This window comes from Panthera pardus, unplaced genomic scaffold, assembly GCF_024362965.1.
Source record: "Panthera pardus isolate Hobbes unplaced genomic scaffold, ASM2436296v1 HiC_scaffold_5, whole genome shotgun sequence".
In the NCBI taxonomy this organism is placed as follows: domain Eukaryota; kingdom Metazoa; phylum Chordata; class Mammalia; order Carnivora; family Felidae; genus Panthera; species Panthera pardus.
The window spans coordinates 2,561,450-2,587,223 of NW_026526980.1; the positions used below are offsets into that span (position 1 = coordinate 2,561,450).

General features: G+C 45.2%; 1 long non-coding RNA gene across 1 annotated transcript; it reads right to left on the reverse strand.

Annotated features, from left to right (window-relative positions):
- Nucleotides 1-13,988: 13,988 nt before the first annotated feature.
- LOC109278445 (uncharacterized) lies at nucleotides 13,989-25,411 on the reverse strand. Its single transcript, XR_002085660.2, has 4 exons — nucleotides 25,318-25,411; nucleotides 19,041-19,233; nucleotides 15,259-15,351; nucleotides 13,989-14,096 (listed from the first exon to the last, which is right to left on the reverse strand). It is a non-coding gene; the product is annotated as an uncharacterized LOC109278445 (long non-coding RNA).
- Between the last annotated feature and the right edge of the window lie 363 nt (nucleotides 25,412-25,774).

Genomic DNA, 25,774 nt, shown 5'->3' on the forward strand with positions numbered 1-25,774 from the left:
ACTTAGCATCACACTCTCCAGTTCCATCCACGTTGCTACAAAGGGCCATATTTCATTCTTTCTCATTGCCACGTAGTACTCCATTGTGTATATAAACCACAATTTCTTTATCCATTCATCAGCTGATGGACATTTAGACTCTTGCCATCATTTGGCTATTGTTGAGTGCTGCTGTAAACATTGGGGTACAAGTGCCCCTATGCATCAGGACTCCTGTATCCCTTGGGTAAATTCCTAGCAGTGCTATTGCTGGGTCATAGGGTAGGTCTATTTTTAATTTTTTGAGGAACCTCCACACTGTTTTCCAGAGTGGCTGCACCAATTTGCATTCCCACCAACAGTGCAAGAGGGTTCCCGTTTCTGCACATCCTCTTCAGCATCTATAGTCTCCTGATTTGTTCATTTTGGCCACTCTGACTGGCGTGAGGTGGTATCTGAGTGTGGTTTTGATATTTATTTCCCTGATGAGGAGCGATGTTGAGCATCTTTTCATGTGCCTGTTGGCCATCCGGATGTCTTCTTTAGAGAAGTGTCTATTCAAAAGCATTTTTTTTTAAATGGAATAACTCCCAGAATTCCAGGGGAAGGTCCACCCAGTGGCTCTCACCAACATTAGACCCTGGTTAGGGACTCTAATCTCCCACGTGTCAGCGACAGGCTGGGCCAGGGGCTACAAAAGGTGTCTGATCCGTGCTACATAAGGTGCTGCCCATGAATGCAATTGTGTACAAATGTGTGATTTTGTTTGCCATTTATAATGGGGGAACGTGTGTGCAGGACAGGTATGTGCATCTGTGATGTGTGTGCACACGGTGCATATAAGTGTGCATGTGTGTGCTTGGATATACATGTACGTGTGCGCACACATGTGTGTTTGAAACCGATGCTCAGGACTCACAGAAGCAGATGCTGCTTATTCTAGAGTGACACTGAGTGATTCAACCACTAACACGGTGCTTGGCCTCTCTCCTACCACGATCTCCCAAAGACCTCTCGGGTGCTGTGGCCCTCCCTCCATCCTGATGCTGACATATAAGTCCCCCAAGAGCATTGTTTACAGTCTCCATGAGAGCAGTGGGCAAACTTAACCCAGACGGCAGGAAAAATGGACTATTCTCAATAGGTCTGTGGTCTCTGCGAGCTGATGAGCTGACACGCAGGGAGGGGTGGGTGGGTGTTGACTTAAAAATCAAGAGATTTTTATATTTCACGAGGTGTTTGGGTTTTATCAACGTCTCCTCACCCTCTCTGTTCTCGATGTTTCATTACTCTTGCGATCAGTTCTGACAGCCTAAACAGAACTTGATCCGGACAGTTTATTCTTTAAATGAATGATCCTCACATCTTCTGACATCCCTTTCCATCCTGCCTTCAATATGTGCCCTTCAACATCTGGCAGAACCGGTTGTAGCTGCCAGAACGTCCTTAATTCAATAATCAAAACAGGTGCCAAAGAAGTAAATCTCTGACTGTTAATTTTTCAAGTTCTATTCTCCCTCTCCACCTACCTAAATTGTTCAGAAATGAATGTCAGCTCTCTGCTGGGCCGATTACAGGCCACGGGCAGCCTGTCGGAGACAGAGAGAAAAGGGAAGAAATGCACAGCTGATACCCAGAAGGAGTGTTTTAAAACCTCTTCCCGAAATGAAGCATGGTTTTATTTTATTCTTTGTTTAGAATGAATGAAGGTGAGGGAGGGCTCGGAGCAGGGAGTCGGATTGTCAGAGCGTGCTGAAAGAATGAATCCCCTGTGTCAGAATTACCAGAAAATCTTGCAAATTCTGTAAATTCGGGCCCCACCACAAATGGACAGATTCAAACTTTGGAGTTAGAGAGAGGGAGCAAACATGTGAAGTTAACCAGCCTCCTGGGTGAGTCTAGACCTAGTATAATTGGAGATCAACAGATCTAAAGATTTTTACCACCACCCCCCCAAAAGAAACTAATCAAACCAGGGCCACTTACAAAAAGCAATTCAATCAGTATCCTTTTGTCTCCCCCTTTGAAGAATATAAAACAGCCAAGTGACTTGCTTAAAATTAGAATTGGGGGCCATAAAAGTTTATTCAGTAAAGACAATAAATCCTGAAAAATAAATTCCAGTTTTATTTTACATCCAGTTAGGGGGTGTGTGGAAGGGAATGGAAGGGAAATAATGCAGAAGGAAAGAGAAAGAAAGAGAACAGAGAAGAATTTGCTTTTTGTGAGTAATTTCTATAGGATATTTGCTGCTCTAAACTTTCCACACAGATTATTCTGTTTCATCCAAGGAAGAGAGAGAGAGGGTAGGGGGGGAAACGGGGAGGATGTGACAGATTGGGGAAGAGGGGACACAGAAAAAGACACAAACAAAAATCCAGATGAAGTCAGAGAAAGACACACAGGAATATCGAGAGATATGGAGAGCAACCAAGAGCCATAGAGATTCGTTGAGAATGACAGTGCAGAAAAAAGTGGTATCAGTCAGCTCCAGCTGCCGTAACAAATACCCCAGGCTGGCGGCTTAAACCACACAAATTAATGCCCCACCCTCCTGGAGCCTGGAAGTCTGGGATCGAGGTGTGGGCAAGAGCTTGTTTGCTTTCTTCCTCTTTCTTAGGCGTGCAGACATCCATCTTCCCCCTGTCTGGTGCCTGCCAACGTCCAAACTTCCTCTCCTTCTCGGGATGCCAATCATGCTGGATTAAGAACTGCACCCCCCACCCCATCACCCCGTGTGAACTTACTGATGTCTATAAAGAGGCCATTTGCAAATACAGTCACATTCTGAGCTACCAGGGTTGGAACTTTGTCATATCCATGTGGGGAGACACAATTCATGCCGTAACCAATGCTAAGAGACTAAGAGGAAAGTGTAGGATACAGTAGGAGATCCCTAAGACCACCCAAAGAGGGAAAGATGGAAAGGAAACATTTTGAAGTCATTTTTCTCTGTGGTCCCTCTCTTTTGTCTGCTTAGGCAACAGATTTCAGAGTCTTATTTAAGACACATAAAATGGTGTTTAGCTGACTAACGATGTGTTCTTTATAGATTTCCAGCAACTCTCCTCTTTGGCTCCTTGGCCCCATCAAGCTCCAACCATCTGCAATTCTATTATTCTAATTCATGCTTCGCTATTTAATTTATTAAAGGAAAACTTTGTTTATCTGACCATCAAATTCAATATAAAGAGGACATCCCTATCCCCAAGCGGCAACTCACTTAAAATTGTAAGGACAGTATTTTAAGGGAATCATCTGACTGTAACCCCCCAAATTTAATATCCAATTGATTTAGCAGTTTTGCTCCAAGCGAGTCCTAACGAACTCTCTACTATTTTGAAGTTCCCTCCGACTTGTGATGTTCTTGTGATTTGTAAGAGATATGCCAGAGCACCGTATACTGAGTATCGGGATATTCTTGATCACGCTAGGCAATGGAGCCATTGATATCATATTGTTAATAATCCTCCAGGGTAGAGAAAACCTGTCCTGTGGTTGGAGGAAGATTAACAGTAAGTGGAAATCTAAGGAACTCTGCCAGTTCCCAGACGCCTCAGCACGGGTTGAGAATGCTAGCTGGAAGAGATCTTAACAGATAAAGTGTGCAGGGCGGGGACTCTCAAACATTAGTGTGTAGAAGGATCTCCTGGGTGGAGGGGTACTAAAAATGCATATTCCTGGTAGAGATTTTTAATCAGTAAGTACAAAGTGGGGTGCGATCATCTTCATTTTTACTGGAAATCCAGGGGATTTGGCTCAAGTGTTTATCGAATTGTTCATTAAGAAACACAAGGATGCTGGGAAGGTAGCCTTGGGCTCAGCCAAGCCTGGTCTCTGACCGTTACATCCTGTGGCTCAGCACCTCACAATCAGCGCGGTCTGCATAGTGGGGTGTGGATACAGCTCAAAGGCATATTGCAAGGACTGTACAAAACTAGGTAAAACAAAGTGCTTAACACAGAGACCTGCAATAAATACCAAGGACTCCAGAGGTGTGCTTGCCCCAATCCCTGTTCAATTAGACAGTTTATTTATTTAAAATATGTAATTGGGGCACCTCGGCGGCTCAGTCGGTTAAGCACCCGACTTCAACTCAGGTCATGATCTCATGGTTCATGAGTTCAAGTCCCGCACTGGGCTTGCTACCATCAGCAGAGAGCCACAGAGCCTGCTTCAGATCTCTCTGCCCTTCCCCACTGGTTTGTTCTCTCCCTCTCTCTCTCTCTCACGCACACACACACACACACACACACACACACGTGATAAATAAACTTTCAAAATAAAATAAAACATATAATAAAAGCACATGACCTTCATGTTCGACAGACACAAAAAACTCATGGGGTATTTTCCAAGACTAGAGTCCACCATGATAGTCTTTAAGGGCACGGCTCTGAGCCATCCCCCACCCCGCAGCCAAACCCCTCCTCACAGAACTGTAGGCTGGATGCCCTCTGTTGCTCATTTAGCGCCATCTGTATACTATTTTCTTAGCATCCTCAGGAAGTCCACAGTCAGTCTTGGAGATGCCCTCCTGATCTCCACGGTGGACTATCAAGTAATATATTCGTTTTGGCCTGGCCCTCTGGGCCTTGCTGATTCTCTCCTGTGAAAGCAGCACTACCTCAGTGAAATTACATTCAACGGTTCTCCAAACCACAGATTTCAGAGAAATCTCTTGACCCTAGGGGTCTGAGCGGAGGTATCTGAGAGAAAATGGTCTTTCAAAAAGCAATGATAGATTGGTGGTGTCTTATGTGGGTCACCAGCGGTTGGGGAAGTTCACACGTGACGCACTGCCACTCCCATCATCTTGAGCAGCTCCTGACACCAAGAGGGTCATCACCACTCCCTCTACTATTGCTACTATTACTCCTGCTCCTGTAGTAAAATGATTAATATTCAACATCATCATCATCACAAAAATAATAGCTAACATTAATATGTGCTTCCTATATGTCAGACACTATGTTAATTGCTTTGTCTATATTCTCCCACTGAATTCTACAACTAAAACGGGGAATTACTTATCATTCTCTCCATTTCACTGGTAAAAGATAAAAGTTTAAATTTTTTTATGTTTATTTATTTTTTGAGAAAGAACAGAGCGCAAGGAGGGGGAGGGGCAGAGAGAGAGGGAGACACAGAATCTGAAGCAGGCTCCAGCCTCCGAGCTGTCAGCACAGATCCCGACGTGGGGCTCGAACTCATGGACCGCAAGATCATGACCTGAGCTGAAGTCGGATGCTTAACCTACTGAGTCACCCAGGCACCACAAAGATGGGAGTTTAAAGGGGATGCACATCTGACCACAGGCCTGAGCCAATGCAGGGCAGCGCTGGAGACCCAGCCCGGCTGCATCTTTTGGCTCCCAATTGAATGGCGGGGTTCCCGACTTTGAGTGTGGGACTCCCTCTTTCACACTAAAGACTGAGCAGACCCTCCCACAGCAGTACCTCCATGTTTAGTGTCTGCTGAGAAAAGGCACTGCGGCAGAAAGCTATGATGAATTCCACAAATGTTTCAGTGACTTTGCATATTTTGCTAATCACGGAAGCATATGCAAGCGGATAAACACGCCGCCTATTTTGCCGGAGACGAACCAACACTGACAAGACAGTGCATTGTGGCAGACGAACTCAGGGAAATATTTCAGGAATGCCAGGGTCCCTCTGGAGGCCCGCTGCCCTCAGTCTGAAATGGGCTAACAGGTCCCCTGGCCAGAAATGGACTTTATATATTTTTAATATAATTTTTGTCAAATTGGATAACATACAGTGTATAAAGTCAGCTCTTCATTTTTAGAGTAGATTCCCATGGTCCATCATTTACACACAACACCCAGTGCTCATCCCAACAACTGCCCATCACTCATTTTCCCCTCTCCCCCTAATCCAACGTTCATGCAAGTTAATGGCAGGCAGTCCCCAAAGGAAGTCCCAGACTTCCGTCCGCTGTCGGTATATCAGTTTACCAAATCACTAGTTCATGTCTCAGAGTCCTAACTACCCACTGTCCCCATCTATGCCTGTCCCATGAAGTTGGAGCATTGCTCTGGAAAAGCATCAGTGAACCATAGCCTGCTGGCCAACCCTAGCCCACCCACCTCCTGTTTTGTAAATAAAATTTTACTGGAACAGAGGCACGCCCATTCATGTGCAAAATGTCCGTGTTGGCTTTCCCATCACAGCCCAGAGTTGAGTAGTTATAAAAGAGACCACAGGGTCGACAGAGCTGGAAATATCTCATATATGGCCCCGTACAGAAAAAATATGCTGACCAGTGAAGCTAAGGTGGGTGGGAAATTTGGATTTGCATCATCTGATGTCCTACCAAACATGCTGGAACATTCTGGAGTTTTGTTGCTTTCGATACTCACAACAGTTATCCAGACCTTCCAGAAAAGTTAGGTGGGAGGGGGGCAGAAAGAAGGATAAAAGTAAACTTTCCACGAATGGAAAAGAGGCCTCTCATGCTGCCAGAAGCCTCTGTAGGGAACTCTGGGCATATTGTGAAGCCATGAGCCCTTCCAGAAGAAAGCTGTTGTCTCTTCTCTGTGACTTAGAGTAACTGTGCCATGAAAGGACCGTTACATGCTCAATCAGTTGTATGACCTAAGATGACAACCGGAAGTTACATATCATCCTACTATATCAAGGTTTAGCCAGAGACCACAGGGAGGTGAGCACTGGGAGGACAGCATATGAAAAGAGCCAGTGACTTGGGGTCAGAGACATAGTGTAGGATCTCCAGCAGACCCATCACTTAGCTGTGTGACCTGAGTGAGGGCCTCAGCCTCTCTGAGATTTTCCATTCATGTTGTCTCTTGTCTGGGACGCTCTTGCTGGAACAACAGCACTGCCTAGCTGACAGTGGCCAGCCCCTCCTCATCTTCCAAATATCATCTCAAATGTCACCTCCCTCCTCAGGGAAGTCATCACTACCTGCCTCCTGACATCACCTACCTTCCACACCGTCCTTTTCACCACCTGCTCAGAGAACTTAAATACTCGCTTGTTCATGTTTCTATCATCTGCCTTCCCCTACATAGATTTTTAACTCTGCAAGGACAAGGACCTTTTCTGTCATGTGCACTCCAGTCCCAGAACTGAAAAACATGCCTGGAAGGTAGTTGGGGCTCCAAGAATACTAGTTAAATGAGTGAGTGAATGAATGCACATATGAATGAATGACATACCTCTCAGGGCTGGCAAGAACATCTTACAAGATAATGCTTTGTGAGGTGTTATACGGATGTAACTAACAAATGGTGATCTGCCCAGTGTCCATCTGAGAACTGAATACACCAGCCCAAGGGAAAAAAGTTCTGAACCAAAACGTTCACTAGTTCTGGAATATGACGATACAAATACTGTTCATCTGCTAGATCTGTTCCTTCCAACAATGCAGAAAGTTCTGGAAGCCCAAGTCATGCAGAGATACACCAAATTTTATTGTGCCTCTCAGATACCATGTGTTGCACAAATTGAACCTCTGTGGTGACCTTGCGACGAGCTAACCTATCGGCACCATTTTCCCAACACCATTTCCTCACCTCGTGTCTCTGCGTCACATTTTGGTAATTCTCACGATACTTCAAACTTTGCCATTCTTCTATCTCTTATGGTGACCTGTGACCAGTGACTATGACTCACTGAAAGCTCCATTGACAGTTAAAACTTTTAAGCAATAAGGTAATTTTTTAAAATTTTTTCTTTTTTAACGGTTTTATTTATTTTTGAGACAGAGAGAGACAGAGCATGAATGGGGGAGGGGCAGAGAGAGCAGGAGACACAGAATCGGAAGCAGGCTCCAGGCTCTGAGCCATCAGCCCAGAGCCTGATGCGGGGCTCAAACTCACGGACCGTGAGATCGTGACCTGAGCTGAAGTCGGATGCTTAACCGACTGAGCCACCCAGGCGCCCCACAATAAGGTGATTTTTAATGAAAGTACACATGTTGGGTTTTGTTTCATTTTTTTTTTTTTGACATAATGCTGTTGCACACTTAACAGACTACAGCAGAGTTAGACGTAACTTCTAAGTGCACATACATTTGACTCGCTTTACCGCGACATTCACTTTTTTGCAGTGATCTGTAACCAAACCTGCCATATCTCCAAGGTATACATGTTGTCACCACACACACACACACACACACACACACACACACACACACTAAATTACACTAAATTACCTGCCGATATCTGTAAGAATGGAGGAGCTAATTGGGAGCAGACATCCTCTCCCAGCTTGGACACAAATGTCCTCACACGTAACCTGACTTGTAGAATGGGAGAGGAGTGTGGGCTAAAGGCAAGGCTTCTGTTTCTGTGTTTATGTTCCAAGTTCCTAGAATGGACCTTGCCCTTCCTCCCAGACTGTGGAGCTATACATGTGAGCCCGCTGCTGGTCCCCCCTCCCAGCCCGGCCTTACATCACCCGACTCGTTCTCATGCACTGAATTTCCTCCAATGGTCCAGTTGTCAGAAAGCCTTTGATGACCTCTACTCATAAAATGGGTCAGAACCCTCATGGTACACAATTTTCCTGCTTACCAGGGTTAAAACATAATAATTCATATAACCTGAATTCATATAACCTGAATGTGTCCCTGCCCCCTCAGAGACTTGTTTAAATTTGGACAGATCCCCAATACTATGAGACACGCTAACCCGAATTTCTCCCCTTCGAGTTCTGTAAGTTCCAGGAACCATGCCCCATGCATCGCTCTGCTTCTCCCACACCCAGTCTTGGACACTCAGAAGCTGTTCTACACTGTATCCACTCTTCACAAGTGAGGGCCCCCCTCTGGTGCACACTAAGCCTCTTACGCCAGCTCCTGGTGTGCATTAGAGAAGACACGGGGATGCACGTGGAAGCTGTGTCATCATCTCCGTTAATGGCAATAGGCACAGCCATCTCCTGTCCCCACCTGCCCTTCTCCCTTCTCCCATCTTGTTTCTGCACAGAAATCCTCCCCTTATAGGAAGGGCAGGTCTTCCTATAAGGAAGGCCTTTCTGTCCCAAACCAGAGTTGCGCAGGAAATTGTCTTTTTTTTTAATGTTTATTTATTTTTGAGAGAGAGAGAGAGAGAGAGAGAGAGAGAGAACAGGGGAGGGGCAGAGAGACAGGGAGACACAGAATCTGAAGGATGCTCCAGGCTCTGAGCTGTCAGCATGGCTCAAACTCATGAACCATGAGATCATGACCTGAGCCGAAGTCAGAAGTTTAACCAACTAAGCCATCCACGCGCCCCATGTGGGAAATTTTCTGAGTAAACACAGTGCTCGTTAATTTTTTTTTTTTAATCAAAAAAACTCCTGCCAGAGTTTGCTTTGCCCGGGGACCTTGATGGTGTTGCCAGAAAATGATGGGCAAGGATGCTCCCATTTGGCAAAGAGGCAGTTAGCTGGGCAGGGTGATTGGGAAGAGCATACAGAACACCCACTTGCCTTCCAAAACCTAACGTCAATGCTAAAGTGCCTGAAGTTATCAACCCCCTGGCCTTGTCAATATCTCCAAGCCACATGGGGCAAATTAACTTCTCTTAGCCTCTAAGATTCTAACTCTGATGTCACTTCTGATCACCAACTGAGAATCTGGGACCAATTACAATATGCGTCAGGAGGTTTCTCCCCACACCACCAACCAGTTCTCAAACGCCAGCTGGGTATCCTACAATTCAACTTAACTCTGACACAATCTAGCTGGAGACGGCATTGGATCCTGCAGGTTAAGGGCTTGTCCTACAAGATTGCCACCCTGCCCCCACCTTCAGATGCCGGTCACAAGTCCTGGTTATTTGTCACCCGTGCTTCTGATCGACCATCTGCACATTAGAGATTCCAACAATCCCCCTCCTTGGGTTTGATTAATTTGCCAGACTGGCTCACTCTAAAGTGAGTGGTTTATTACAAAGCCTATAACTCAGGAACAGCCAGATGGCAAGATGTGCAGGGCAAGGTACAAGGCAAAGTAAGAGCCCAGAGCTTCCGATACTTTCTCGGACCAAGCCACTCTCCCCCAACCCCCATGTGCCCACCAACCCAGAAGTTCTCTGAACCCCATCTCTTTGGCTATTTCTGGAGGTTTCATCACACAGGCATGGCTGATTAAATCACGGCAGTTGAACTCAACCTCCAGCCCTTCTCCCCTCCCCAGAAGTTGAGGGGTAGGGCTGAATGTTCCAACCCCCCAATGATGTGCTTGGTTCCCTGGCAACCAGCCCCCATCCTTAGGTGCAACCCCAGAGCCGCCTCATTCACATAACAGGAGACACCTTTATTTCTCTCCTCACTTAGGAAATTCCGAAAGAGCTGGCATTTCGGATAAAGACCACATGTATATTTCTGTTCATAAATCACAATATCACAGCCTCTGTTTCCTCATTTGTCAAGTAGGGATAGGGATGCCAACCTTATGAGGATTACGTTCCACTTCCTTTTCCCAGACCCCTCTCCTGCTCTTCGCAAAAAACAAAAACAAAAACAAAAACAAAAACAAAAACAAAAACAAACACACACACACACACACACACACACACACACACACACACACACAAAACAGATGCTAAAATCATGGAGTGGGAAATGGCCCTAAGTGCCACGAAAGATCAGGTGTCCCTTTGGACCTGATTTTCCTTCTCTTTGCAGATGCTTTGTCTCAGCAGAACATGGGGCACCAACTCAGAGCCCAGAAAAAGAGATCATTGCAGATGGCAAAGTGCCTTGCCCCCGCTTCCCCTATGAATTTAAGAGCTATGCCGGCTGCCATCGTCTCTACCAGAATCCATTCACCCATCTCTGAGTCTGATAAGAGCGTCCTAAACCTTCAGTTCAGGCAGCAGCTTGGTGCTTCCCTCTTGCTCCCGGAATACGACTTTCCCCACTTTTTCAAAGAGCTGAGGGAGACCGCGCTAACTGGGGCTGCCTCTCCCCCAGCCCAGCTGGAGAGCTGGGAAAGAGCATGAGTTTCCTGCCTGTGCCCCAGTCACCTTCCAAACCCCTGGCATCAATGGGATGTGAGTGCTGTTGCTGTCCCTCAGGAAACAGTCTTCCAGCCTCAAGCATGATTTATTAATTTCACTGCTTTGGTGGGGTCATTTATCAAAATTCCCTCAACAGTTCAATTAGGAACGGCCTGCCTCCCAAATTGGGGTTGGTTTTCTCATCTCCCCTAGCCAGCTTGTGGTCTACATCACTGCCCTGACCACCCTTGGTTTGGGGAGCACCACATGAAATAAATCACACCGCCCACACACCGACTTCACAATTTTTGCTGCACGACAGCACCACCGAGGAGATGGGGCAGATAAATATTTTCCCTGTTGTTCGGTGCCTAATTGTTGCTTCTACAGAACCCAGGGGTGAGACTTCATCCTTCCATCCATCCTACCACCCTAACAGCACCTGTTCCCCACTGCCCTTGGGGAACCAGGGGTGGTGAGACCTTTCTGCTGGCTCAAGCTCCCATCATCCCTCTTGTTGGTTTCTTGTGACTTTGTCTCTCACGTCCATCTCTCTCCCTCAGACCCGGATTTCCATACGGCAGCAAGAGGCATGATTCCAAAATGCAAATATGATCTCACGGCAATCCTGCTTAAAACCAGCCATGGCTCCCCACTAACCTGACGAGAAAACCCAAACTCATGGGTTTTCTCATGGCGGTCAACCCCTTGGAGTCTAAACCCACCATATCCGCAGTTCCCAGAACAGGGCATATGGCCCAGAGGACATTCATAGACTGAATAGCCTGGCCATTGCTCTTCCCAGCCTCACCTCCTCTCTCTTATTCTCAGTAACACCAACTGTTTATATTTATAGTCTCTCCCACAAACCACACTGGTTCCCACCCACTCCCCCTTTCTCATAAAAGTAACCTCCCTGCCTGAAGCATTCCTACCCCCTCATGAGCCAGCATCTGTTCAACCCTGCATTTCCACCCATCACCTCCTTTTGGGAGCTTTCCCTCAACATCCCTCCCCCCGCAACCACCACCATATTGAACTAGAGACCCCTCCTTCCACAACACCCTGAGCACAACCTGATGAAATAGGATCACAAGGACTGGAGGGAACCATCGTGCCTTACTCCCTTCTGTTTCCCCAGCACCTAACATGTAACCCAGGTTCCCAGCACTGGCCGCCAAATCCATCCCGAGCTCGCACAGTACTTCTCCATGTTTCTTAGTTGCCACTTCAATGCTCTGCTTCTGAAGAAATGGTCAAACACAAGAGTTCCCTCTCAAGCTCTTTCTATTTCTATTTCCTCCAAAGGGCAGCCTGTGGCTTTCTATGTCATAGATTTCTTTCCCAGAAGAAACATGAAGCATTTTCCCCAGAAAACTAAAACCCTTTAAAATGCCCCCACCCCCGCCCCTCCGCTGACCACACATGGTGTCAAACATGTTTCATTACCCTCCTACCTCAGAGTGAATGCCCATCCATTCCCTCCTACCTGTAGGACAGGTAGCCCCCTAGAAAATCTGGCTGTCACCTCCAAAGTTCCCCGAACCCCTTCCCCTGGGGGTCTAGGTAAGAGTCTTACATAAACAGGTCTCTGGCTGATATGTCCCCAAATCCCCACCATGCAAATTAAGCCCCCACTGTGACCCTCATTAGAATAATAACAATACTGAACACTCCCATGGTGTTAGATTTTTTAGTTCACTCATGCTTTCAAAAACTATTGAATGTTCCCCAAGCAAGGCATTGGTCTTGGCAATGGAGAATCAGCAATTAAACAAGTCAGCAGGTGTGGGCTCAGGGGCTGCTGTGAACTGGTTTTGAATCCTTGGTCTGGAAGTAACTCGTAACCAACCTTACCCTGACCCTTTCAATCTGTTAGCCAATTCAGATTCTTTGACCTGACCCTGTGTGCCGCTGTGTAGACAAAGTTCCTGTGCTTGGACGCTAATTCCATCCACGGTGGTTAATTTCCCCCGTGCCATCTAGACTAGCCCCATAAGCCCTACTTTACAACACTGACCCTGGCAGTAAGTGAGAAGAGAGCAAATCTCCAAGGAATTATTACATGAATTCCCCGTAATTAAGTAATCAGTTGTGCATTTTCTTTTTAAATCCCCGTGTTCTCTGCTTGAGGGCCGAGGCCACCCATGTCTGTCCTATCTCCCATCAGAGCCCAGCGCTGCACAACTGGGTCTTCAGCAAACACGTACTGAGTGATGAATAAATAAGCAAAGAAATGCATCCCTGCGTTACAGGGTCCTCAGCCCAAGCTAGATTCTGACGCAGCCCTTCTCCACTGTTTTATTCCGTTTTGACCCTAACAGCAAAGATCCCCAGAACTTTATTCATTGCAAAGCAAGCAATCGGGCTGGTGCAAGCAGCAATGGCCTGTGTGTTGGTAATGCCATTGCACGTTGATGGACTTCCACGGTAATTCAACATTATTATGTGTCAAATATAATTTATGGTTTAATACAATGCCAGTTTTATAACTGCATTATTGCTATATATTTACATCTGGAAAAAAATAAATCACACTGAAATTTTCCACTTTGAAGGACTTCGTCTGGGATTAAGTGCTGCGCCAACCAAGGCTGCATTTTCTCGAGCTAAAATTTGGGGGTAGCTCCAGGCCTTGAAAAGAACCAAAGTCAGCTCATTGCTTCCAGATTGCATCCATTTTTTTGGAAACGGTTCAGCATGCTTTTGTCTTAAATTTCCCAAACGTGCACTGGACGCCTACCCCTTGCTTTTAGGAACTCAGGAGCCCCCGGGAAGTCTGGAACTCCACCCAGTGAGAGAAACCGTCCCTCTTAGTGCTATGAAACATTAAAGAAATGCCCCAAACACTACATAAACGGCCTCTTATCACTTACACTTTTCCGTTACCTAGGGTGATATTGTTGTTTTGTTGGTTTTTCAGCCAACAATTTAGCAGAAACTCTTCTATTGCAATAAATATAGATCTCTATCATTTTAACACAGGTATCTGATTTACATACATGTTATAACTGATACAAATCCTTACCTCACTCGTAGCCATTTGAGGTTGCTTCTTATCTCTCATCATAAACAACACTGCCAAGAACATCTTCAGACAGTCATTTGCACACTCGTGCAATTTTTATGTCATTGAGGAAAATCCCTAAATAAATTACAGGATCACAGGATTAAAAACATTTTTTTTAATAATGAAGAAAAATAACAACGTTCCCTCCAGCAGCCTTGATGGACACAAATGCTTCCACTCAGCTCCTGACACCCACTCAGACGTCACCTCTGCTGATTTCCCTTCTGCTACACCATTAGCAGAATCAAGAGAGGAGACTCATTATCACCGCTTGGCTCCCTCATTACCTTATAAACCTTTTCTGTGCCAGTATCACACTACAGTGTAAATTAGGCACGTATGCATCCATTCACACTAGTGGATTATAATCGTGTACGACAGGTGTTCGACCTGCCCTGTCCCATTTCTCTATATAATCCCAATGTCAGACACATGAGAGGTATTGTGCACATATGCAGTGAATCAAAATGCAGTTAGGGAATTACTGGAAAGGCTACCAAGTTTTAAGTTTTTAATTCATGATCTTATGGGCTATAGGAAAACCTTCTGAAAAGTTACAAAAGGTCTTAAATGTAGATTCCCCTCTGGAATAATTTCTGTGTGTGTGTGTGTGTGTGTGTGTGTGTGTGTGTGTGTTTCATTACTGGGTGAATTGTATCCTCCCTTCCTTCTCCTTCCTGTTCTCCCTCTTACCAGAGGTGCTTTTGAGAACTGGTCACCTGGCTTCTTGAAATGGAACAGCCACTCACTCTCAGAAGAGAGGAGACTCAGAAGGTTCTCTGTCTTGGAAGGGCTCCCCCCAGGTAGCCTTACACTGTAGGGGGCCCCTGAGATTGCACTTACTGAGCTGCTTGTGTGGGTGGTGGAGACACTGACCCTAGACACGAATTTGCCTTTGCTGAACCCAATGCTTCCGCCAAAACCCCAGTCCCTGGACTTACAGAACAAGCTCCGGTGCTCAAAGGCAACTCACTGGATTTTTTTTTAAGTTTATTTATTTATTCTGAGAGAGAGAGAGAGAGAGAGAGTACGTGTGTGTGCGTGTGTGTGTGTGTGTGTGTGTGTGCGCGCGCACATGCGTGAGTAGAGCAGGGGCAGAGAGAGAGAGGGAGAGAGAGAGAGAGAAAGAGAAAATCCCAAGCAGGCTCCAATGTGGCGCTCGAATTCACGAACCGTGAGCTCATGACCTGAGCCGAAATCAACAGTTGGATGCTTAACTGACTGAGCCCCCACTCACCTGATATGATGAGCCAGCTTAATGCTCCTTGAGCTGGACTGCACCACTGAAAAATTTCCACGTCCTGTTCTTCGCAATATCACAGACTTCCTTCTAGAAAGAAATGCACTGTGTCAGTTGGGGCAGGTTGTTATAACAAAAATGCCATATACTGGATGGCTCGAACAACAGAAATATATTTCTCACAAGGTGCTGGCAGACCCAGTGTCTGGTGAGAGCCCACACCCTGGTCTGCAGTTAGCCATCCTCTTGCTGTACCCACCCATGGTGGGGAGCCTAGAGAGGAAGTGGGTTTTCCTGTCTCTTCTTATAAGGGCATGAATTGCATCATTACTGTCCTCATGACCTGACCACCCCCAAAGGCCCCACCCCCTAATACCATCACACTGAGTGTTAGGATTTCAGCCTAAGAATTCCGCAGGAACATAAAGCTATGGTTCGCAACATGCACTTCGCCAAATATATAATAAAAACCTTCTAGCTGTCCCTTCATGATCTCAACTAGTAAAAAAAAAAAAAACAAAAAACAAAAAACAAACCCACATCTTTGGGAAGGTAGTTGGCTTCTCCACTTTGCAATAACCATTAAGCCTTTCTTCCCTATCCCAAATGTGCCCTGTTATTATTTCTACCTGTTCTATTGTTGATGATGACCATCAATTAGATGCGATGTAAACAGACCACCTTACTTTGAAACAATATACACAAAAATCTCCCACTGGGAGAAATGCAGAACTTTACTTAGAATCCTGGAACTGGGGAGTCAGAAAAGACAAGAAACCATCTGAAGCAACATCATACTTTTTGCACAAGGAGTCAGGATCAGAGAGGGAAAAGGGTGGGTTTGGGGACACACAGCATCAGCCCAACAGAGGCTGTATCCCAAGTCCCCCTTACAACGCAGCACTTATGATCCTTCTTTGTCTCATCTCTTTGATAGACATATAATTGCCATAACTAATTGGAAAAGGCATCAGGCTCGCTTTATGATGACACAGGGTGGAAAGGAAACTCGTTGTCACTGCACAATTTATGAGGTCGTTGTTAGATTCATTACTGGAAGATCACTGGGTGTAATTAGTGACCCAAATCCAAGTAGATAAAACAGTTTGGCCCTTGTTTAAAATCTTGTCTTAAAATTGAGTAATTTCCCCTACTCTAGACATAGTGCCTTTGAGGGTCGTATTTAATGATCATACATCCCAGTGTGAAGTGACCCCAGGAGAACAAGAGACGACTTTGTAAATTGCACTCTGACTAATTTGCCCATCAGCTGGCATTTTCTCAGCCACCTTCACATTATTTTATGAGACTTTAGTATGATTCTTATATTTATTCAATATTTTTCTCTAACTAAAATGTTTTTTGATATACAACTCATGCCTGGGACATAGCATTTGATCAATAAATGTTTGTTGGAACTCTTTGAACAAAACCATCTGAGTAGTATCTACTCTAACCTTGACAGCAAGGTTGAGTGGTGGTGGGTACAGCAAACTTTAAATTCCCTATTTCGCATGAAAACATGGATTGAGGACTCCTTGGATTCCTGGATGCTTAAATCCTCATTCTCAGACTTCCGCTCTAGCTTCTAGTCTCCTTTCCTTGTTTCCTCCCGGGTAGAGACATTGAGTTCAGGCTACTGAATCTCAGGAAGAAAAAAAAAAAAAAACACGTGAAATAGTACGTTCTCTAAAGAAAGAACTAAGATCCCTTGCAGCTGACGTCCTTCTGAACAATGGGAAACTTTCTAAAATAATTTCGATGGTCAAGCCATCTGAAATAAAAGATCCTGACATGGTCTCTCCCCAAAACAATCTACAAGAAAGACTACAAATGGTCTTCTGGAGATGTTGAGGAGACACTGGGGGTAGTCACAAACTTGTAAGGTTTTAGAGATGAGGAGAGTTGAGGATCTAGAAGTAGCTCCCATCTTCTCAGGGGTTAGGTGAGAACCCTGAGGTCCAGAGAAGTTCAGCGACTTAGAAAAGTCGCACAGTGAGTTAGTGTCAGAGCTGGATTAGAACCCAGTTGTGGGACATCCTTCGTTAATACACCCTCTCCTCTTCCTCAGATGTATGTCTGGACCAGGGTTTCTCAGCCTCAGCACTATTGACATCTGAGGCTGGACCATTCTTTCTTGAGAGAGGCCACTCTTTGCACTACAGGATGGTTAGCAGTATCCCTGGCTTGCACCCACTAGATGCCAATGGCACTAGTACCTCAAGTTGTGGCAAGAAAAATGGCCTCCAGACAACACCAAGAGTCCTTTGGCATAGGGGAGAGGGGCAGGTGTTGCAAAACTGCCCCCAGTTGAAAACCACTGGGACAGCTCGAGATACGGCTGGACTCCCTAGGGCACTCCCCTTGTCTCTGGCCACCACCTTTCCTTAAGGCCATTCTTCTAAGTGGGGTAATCATTGTCTAAGAGTTGCAAAGTAAATCTACTCTGGTTGGTTCCACTGGACTCTTCTAGAAATAACAGAGCTTGTTCACAATAGAGAAATAGCCTGACCACTCACCCAAACAGGGCCTGGTATTTTCAGGTCCAAAACTCACCTGGGAGGGGACCCAAAGGCACCTAAGTCTCCCCATGACCAGATTCTTAAAGGTTCAATGTAGAAGCCAGATGTCAGTGTATTCTTGCATAAGGACAAATAAAAACCTTCCATGCCTCACCCCTGAATGCTGATTAATGAGTAAAATACTAAATCAGACATTTATTCAACAAACATGGAATCCAAGAGGGACTGATTTCTTAAAGTAATCTTAGATGTTATTTTAGTTTTTTTTTTTTTAACATTTATTCATTTATGAGAGACAGAGAACACAAGCAGGATAGGGGCAGAGAGAGAAGAAGACACAGAATTGAAGCAGGCTCCAGGCTCCAAGCTGTCAGTACAGAGCCCAAATGCAGGGCTCGAACTCACAAGCTGTGAGATCATGACCTGAGCCGAAGTCAGACGCTTAACTGACTGAGCCACCCAGGCACCCCTCTTAGATGTTATTTTTAAATAACATCTTAGTGTTATTGAACTATGACAGCTTGCTATCTCCGTCTTCAGTCTAAAGATCTCCCAATGCATGGCCCCAACATCCCTCCTTTCATTTCTTTACTACATGTGTGTTGAACTCTTATTGGATATAGTAAAGCAATATGGTCATCCACAAGACAGCTATGTTCTTTGACCTCGTGATTCAATCAACTTCGGTCAATTTGACCAGCAAAAGTTCTCAGATCCTCTCATCTTCCCCATCCCCACTGTCTTTATCCTTAACAGCATCATCTCTCACCTGGTATAGATGCCTCCACTCTCCTTGTCCAGTCTCCCCTCAAGCCAGGCCCTAAAGAACCAGCACAAAGATTTTTCTGCAGTGTGTTCCTGGAAACATCACTGTTTTCAACCAACAGGTGGCTTCTCGTTGCTTCTATAAAGGCCTGACTTCTAAGATTTAGTACACTTTGTTCCACCATCCTCAAACACCTTTCCCTGCTCTCTGACTCACAACCTTCTAGACTTTGAGGCTGTTTGGCATCACTTGCCCCTCCACTAGTTTCATGAACCCTCAGGCTTGCTTATGTGTCATTCCAAATACAGTACCTGGGGCTCACCTCTAATATAACATGTATCACACAGACACATATTCCCCAGGCCGAACGCAATGAGTGGCTCTTCCCAAGAAAGCAGATCTATACAGAATCTTTGGTAAAGAACCATGAGTTGGTCATCTAAAATAAAGTCCGGGAAATATGAGTTTGTTTTACAAGTGTCCACACCCACCTTTCTATTTCTTCTTTGTTGGGCCCAAGATTTGTCCCTTTCTTAGAAGACCCGACTAGTGAGGCTCTTTGCAGAAGTCAATGTGGAAGGACTTAGCACTCGTTACTACCGCTGTCTCCATCAGGAATTCACCACACGTCAGATGTGGGCCGTTGCTTGCAAGCCATGGTTCCATTCAGGGAAACCAGAGAGCCTAAAAATAGGAAAAGAGGGACCAACTCAGGTTCGAACAAGAATCTCTTGAGCGTCCTTTTAGAGCAACAGAGTAGACAGTGTTCTAGTTACCTACATGGGGAAAACCAAAAGGGGAGTGGGCTTGAGAGCAGGCGTTAGTCTCCATACGCTTTAGCTCCGGCTTATATATATTTTTAAGTGTGTTGTGTTAAATCGCTGATAAATGCCTCTGCTGGCTGCCCAAAAGTCTCTGACCACCCGGAGGCTGAAACTCGCAGTCCATTCTCCAACTTCACATCCAGTCGTGATGCATCCGTAGTAGTACCCAGACCCAGTGTGCACTGAGGTTTGAAATAAATTCATTAGGATGCCATGCTCACGCATGTCTAGTCCACTGTAGTTGGGTCTGGGTTTGCCTGTGGGGACCTCGTATTTACTGTACTCGTCGTTCTGTTTCAGTCTGAGAAACGTCACCCCAGAATGCCTCTTACAAGTTCCTCTTCATAGAATGACAGTCTTTACAAGGGCTCACACTGTACCAGGTGATTATTCTTCACAGGAATGCTCATCAATAATATGCTACAGTTCCTGCCCGAACACAGATGTCTGGTAAATATTACATGCTTATCCATACTGAGGGAGGGGAGTAAACAATGAGGGTCCTCATGCGGAGCTCTCCTCGAGAATCACACTCATTTTGGGGCGCTGGGACTAGGGTGCTCAGCAGAGGGGAGGTGGGGAGGAAGACGTCCATGGCATGGCAGCTCGAGTCTGGTGTGATTCTGACCACCACTTACTAGCTATATGACATGAAATGAATACGCTTATGAACCTTCATTTTCTCATCTATAAATTGGGGAGAACAATAGTACCTAGCACACAGTAAGTGCTCAAATGCTAGTTGTGCTTTTCATTAGGAGAGAGGACACAGACTGTGATCTAAGACACTGGGTCTCCTCACTGCATTTTCTGAAATAAAAGATTTCTATGTTTCCCAATTCTGACTTACAGCATGAAGAGGAGAGAGAGAGAAAGCCCCAAAAAGAAATGGCTAATGAGGCATTCTGTTTATGGAAAAAGGATGAAGATTGGCAAAACACCCTCCCTTTAAAAAAAAAAAAAAAAAAAAAAAAAAAAAAAAAAAAAAAGACGGTGAATCCTAGATACTCTATTTACTGTGTGGCCTTAGTAAGGATACTGGACCTCTCTTATCTCTAGTTTCCTTGCTTTTAAATGGAGGATGAAAATAGCTACTTCACAGGAATGAGATGGGGATTCAACAAGGGCACATAATGCAGGCACAGAATAGTGTGCAAATAAATCGTAGCGAAATTGTAGGATTCTACAATCCTGACCCACGGTAGCCCTGTCTGCTATGTGATAAAAGAGAAAGCAAATACACATTCTGTAAAAGAGGAAGGATGGATAGATAGATGATAGATAGATAGATAGATAGATAGATAGATAGATAGATAGACAGACAGACAGATAGATTCTTATCAGGTAGAGATGCTTTCCTTCCCCTCCCTCTCTCTCTCTAAATACACACACACACACACACACACAGGATGGATGGATGGATGAAGAGATGGATAGACAGAGAGAGAGAGAGAGAGAGAGAGAGAGAGATAATACAAGGGTAAGGAGAGATGTTATCTGTATCTGCATAACAAATTATCCTAAAACGTAGTGGCTTAACACAACAATCATTTGTTTTCTCCATCTTTGCCAGTCAGGAATCAGAGTGCAATTCACCTGGGTGCCTCTGCCTCAAGATCTCTCACTAGGCTTCAATCAATGTGTTGGCTTGGGATGCAATCTCATCCGAAGGCCCAACCAAGGGAGGATCCACTCCCAAACTCTCTAACATGGTTGCTGCCAGGACTTGGTCTGTTATGGATTGTTGGACTGAGGCCATGAGTTCCTTGTTGGCTGTTAGCTAGGCCCACCGCCAGTTCCTAGCCACCCAGCCCTCTCCACAGGGCAGCTGAGAGCCTGGCAGGCTGTCTCCATCCCAGTGGACAAGGGACAGACTATGAAAAAACATGGGATGGAAGCCAGTCTGTGTGTAAACTGTTCTTAGCAGTAACAGTCCCTCCCTTCTACCCTATTCCACTGGTGAGTCACAAGGTCCAGTACATACTCAAGGGGAGGGAGATGAGTGGAGAACAACTTAATGGCTGCTCACTACTATCCCAGGGAATATGAAACAGCCTCCATTACTCTATCAAAGCCCCTGGACCCACCTGTTGACAGGAGGCAGCTCATTCTTCTGTATCTTCCCATTTTAATTGCATATTTGACTTTTTCCCACCCATGCTCATTTCCTGTGCTTTTGGGTGAGGTCTGTGAGGCAGGATAGGGACAGTGTGCTTGGTGGAAAACAAAGGAAGGCAGTGAGCTTTGAATGATTAGCAAGGGAGAGGCAAGCCCTTAGCTGTCCTTATAATACCTGAGCATTTCACATTGCACATTTTCTCCATGCACAGCTGCAAGACGGAGTTACCACTTTGGAAAATTAAATTTCATAGAAAGTTGGCCATGGTTCCACTTCCCTCTCCCTATGGAAGGAAAAGATGGAAAGATCTCTGACTTGTCACAACTGCCAAATCATTTTGGGGCAATATTTTGAAGGAGCCTGAGTCCCTTCTCTGGAGAGATTCCCTAATAGAAGGCCTTAAAAGCAGCTGAAATGAGGTTAAAAGCTTTTGAGAGTAAAGTGATAAAATATCCACGTGATCTGTATAAGACGGAAATAAAGACACGCACAGAGAGACACAAACAAATAGACAGAAATTAGATGCTTCTCAGAAATTAGGGAGGATGCTTTCTAGAGGGAACAGTCTCCTGCTGAAGAGAGGATTTAGTATCCTGACCTGCCAGCAGCCGTGTTGGATGGATTCCTCCATTAGTTTATTGGAATGCTCATAAAATAAAGGTTAGCCCCATCCTAAGGATATCTTCCACCTTTTCCAAACCATACTATCAAGTTGTATTAGCTCCTTGGGTTAAGCCACCATAACAAAGAGAATGTGTGCTAATGTGACTTGCCCGGAGTTAAGCTCATTTAAAAATCTAGAATACCATGGAGAAAGTTCCCCAGGCTAAGATAAGTTTAATGAGTCTAAATCCCAGCAATGAACTCACCTCCAAAGTTTCTGAAATACTTAGCCCTGGGAAGGGCATCATTTGTTTATTCGATGCAGAAAGTCCAGTCTCCACCCCCATCTCAGTAATGTGGGTGCTTGAGAATTAAAAGACAGAATGAAGAATTTGTATTAACTTTCTCAGTGCTGTGTGATTGGAAGGTGAGCCTCCATATACACTCAAAGATACTTATACACCCATTCTGCCCAATGCAGAGGGTCGGAGACCTTTGTCTTTCAGCTTCGTGTATAGCCAGTGTTCTCTGATCAGCCCATCGTTACTCCCTCCTTTTCGTAACAGTGCCCAAATCTTTCAGGAACCACACTTTGGATATCCCACATTGTCCTTGGGAAGCTGTTAATCATGGTGTCCTTTCCTGCACTTCCCCAACTAAAGGGTGGTCATGTGACTCAGGCTGACCAGTTGGAGGACTCCCTCATCCAGATAGGGTTTGGATCCAGAAAGAGCATAACTCAGATCAATTAGTCTTCTTTAAATTTTGATGTGTGGGTAGTTTGGGCAGAAAGTTCTTTCCTTTTGGATTTTGAGCCAAGAGAATGTAATATTATGGCTACCAGCAGCCCTTTTTACCGCCACGTGAGGAGGGGAAGCCTGAAAAAATAGCCACAGAACACTGAAATGAAAAACTCAGAGCCCCAAAGAATATTGTCTAAGCCCCGGTACAGCCCCAGACTTCCCAAATAATGGTCAGAGATTTGTGTCACTAGCCATGAAAAGCATCCTGACCAAGGCTATGATAAATACTGGAGCCATTATAAAGCATTAAGCACTGATGATACCAAGAAAAAGGCCATAATATTTTGTCCTGAACATGTCCTCAGTCAAGGATTTATGGTGAGTGGTTCAAAACATGAACACCAGAATCAAACAGACCTGCATTTGAATTCCAGTTTCACCATTTCCTACTTCTGTGTCAGTGGTAGGCAGAATTCTAAGGTAGCCTGGAGATTTATCCTGCACTCACCCTGGGTACCTGCTCTGCATTAGACCCTTCCCCTTTATGTGGGCAGGGCACGTGAATATGAGGAGGTCTCGCTCCAATGATTAGGTCACATTATATGGCAGAGGTGAGGGGATTTTGAAGGTTCAGTTGAGATTCTAAGTCAATTGGCTTTGAGCTCATCAAAAGGGAGAATGTCCTGGTGAGCCTGGCCTAATCAGGTGAGGGTGTCTTAAAAAGAGATTGGACCCGGGGCGCCTGGGTGGCACAGTCGGTTGAGCGTCCGACTTCAGCCAGGTCACGATCTCACGGTCTGTGAGTTCGAGCCCCGCGTCAGGCTCTGGGCTGATGGCTTGGAGCCTGGAGCCTGCTTCCGATTCTGTGTCTCCCTCTCTCTCTGCCCCTCCCCCGTTCATGCTCTGTCTCTCTCTGTCCCAAAAATAAAAAATAAAAAAGTTGGAAAAAAAAAAAAAAGAGATTGGACCCTTCTGTAGAGAGAGGCATTCTCTTGCCTGCCTTAAACAATCAAGAGCTATGCTTTGAACTGCTTACAAGGAGAGGCTGCCTCTGGGAGGCCTCAGACCCAGACTATAAAGAACAAGGTTCTTCCAACCTTTCAGGAGAGTTTGGAGGAGAACCCTGAGACAAAGATACAAGAATGCAGCCCTGATCAACACTTCAATGGCAAACTTCTACAACCCTACTTGGAGAACCCAGCTAAGCCTTTCCCAGATTCCCGACCCACAGAAACTGTAAAATAATAAATGTGTGCTGTGTTAAACCATGAAATTTGTGATGTGTGTTATGCGGCAGTAGAAAAGCAATACAATGTCTGCTCAAAACGAAGCTTTCTGACCCTGAATTTCTTGGTCTAATAAACGATAATCGTAGAAACACCTACTTTTATTGGCTCTTGTCAATATTAATTGGCAATTCCTATGTAATTCACTGCTTGATCTATGGTTCAATACCTATTAATTGCTAGCTTACCTCCTCACATGTTAAGTGTGTGTGCCCATATGGGGTACTTCCATCACCAAACACCCAAACATCAGGAAGGTCATCAATCTGTAAGGTCATCCTATCTATCTTCTTGCTTTTATAGCAAGGGAAGCAAGGTCCAGAAAGGGACAGTGACTGGCCCCAGGCCACAAACCTTGTTAGTAGCTTCAATAAGGACTTCTGGCTCTCAGCCAGGTTCTGCCTGAGTTGCCCCCCTTCCAAAAAAGGAGGCTCTTTTGCCATACTTGATACAAACATTCCAACAAGGTCAAATTGTTTGAAGGGTCCAATGCTTTTAACTCCTGTATTTTGTTATCCATTGCTATGCAACAAGTTATCCTAAAACTTAGAAGTGAAGAATGGAAACATTTATTTTGACTTATTTAAATTTTAGCTATTTAACATACAGGACAATATTGGATTCAGGAGTAGAATTCAGTGATTCATCACTTACATTCAACACCCAGTGCTCATCACAAGTGCCCTCCTTAGTACCCATCACCCACTGAACACATCTCCCACCCACCTCCTTCCATCAGCCCTCATTAAGAGTCCCTTGTGGTTTCTTTCCCCTTCTTCTTTGCCCCCCACCCCATCCCATACGTTCCTCTGCTTTGTGTCTTAAATTCCACATAGGAGTGAAGTCATATGGTATCTTTCTTTCTCTGGTTGACTTATTTTGCTTAGCATAATACATTCTAGCTCCATCCACATGATGGCAAATGGCAAGATGTCATTCTTTTCGGTGACTGGTAATACTCTATAACATTCCACGGAGTAATATTTGACTGATGAATGGATAAAGAGGATGTGGTGTATGTACAGACAGTAAACACATATTATCTCATTGTTTCTGAGGGTCAAGAAGCTTGGTGTAGCTTACCTGGCTGCCTCTAGTTGAGATGTCACATGGGGTTGCCCCTAACCCGTGGACAGGGGCGACACTCATCCGAAGGCCTGACTGAGGCTGGTGTCCATGTCAAGCTCACTCACCTGCTGGAAAGGGGCTCCAGTTCCTTGCCACATGGGTCTCTTCAGGAAGCTGCTTGCAAGCCAGAAGCCAGTTTCTCTCCGAGTGAGGGATCTGAGACAGAGAGCATTACCATGATGAAAGCTGCGACATCTTTTAGAAATTAATGTTGAAGTGACGCATCATCACCTCCACCGAGTGCCACTGGCCACAAAGATCAACCGTAGTACAAAGTGAGAGCGCGCTCCACCAGCGTGTCATTGCAGGAGATGCCATCACTGGGGGCCGTCTCAGGGGCTGGCTTCACGTCTCTCTGTAATGCCTAAATAGCCACACCACTGCCGGGGGAGATGGGATGACTTCGTCCCAGCCCTTGTGGTTAATAGAAATATAAATACCGTGACAGTGGAACCCCTGCCAAATAGCACATGAAAATGGCATTTGAAAAGTGCAATTAGTACTCTTTTTCCCGAGAAGGTC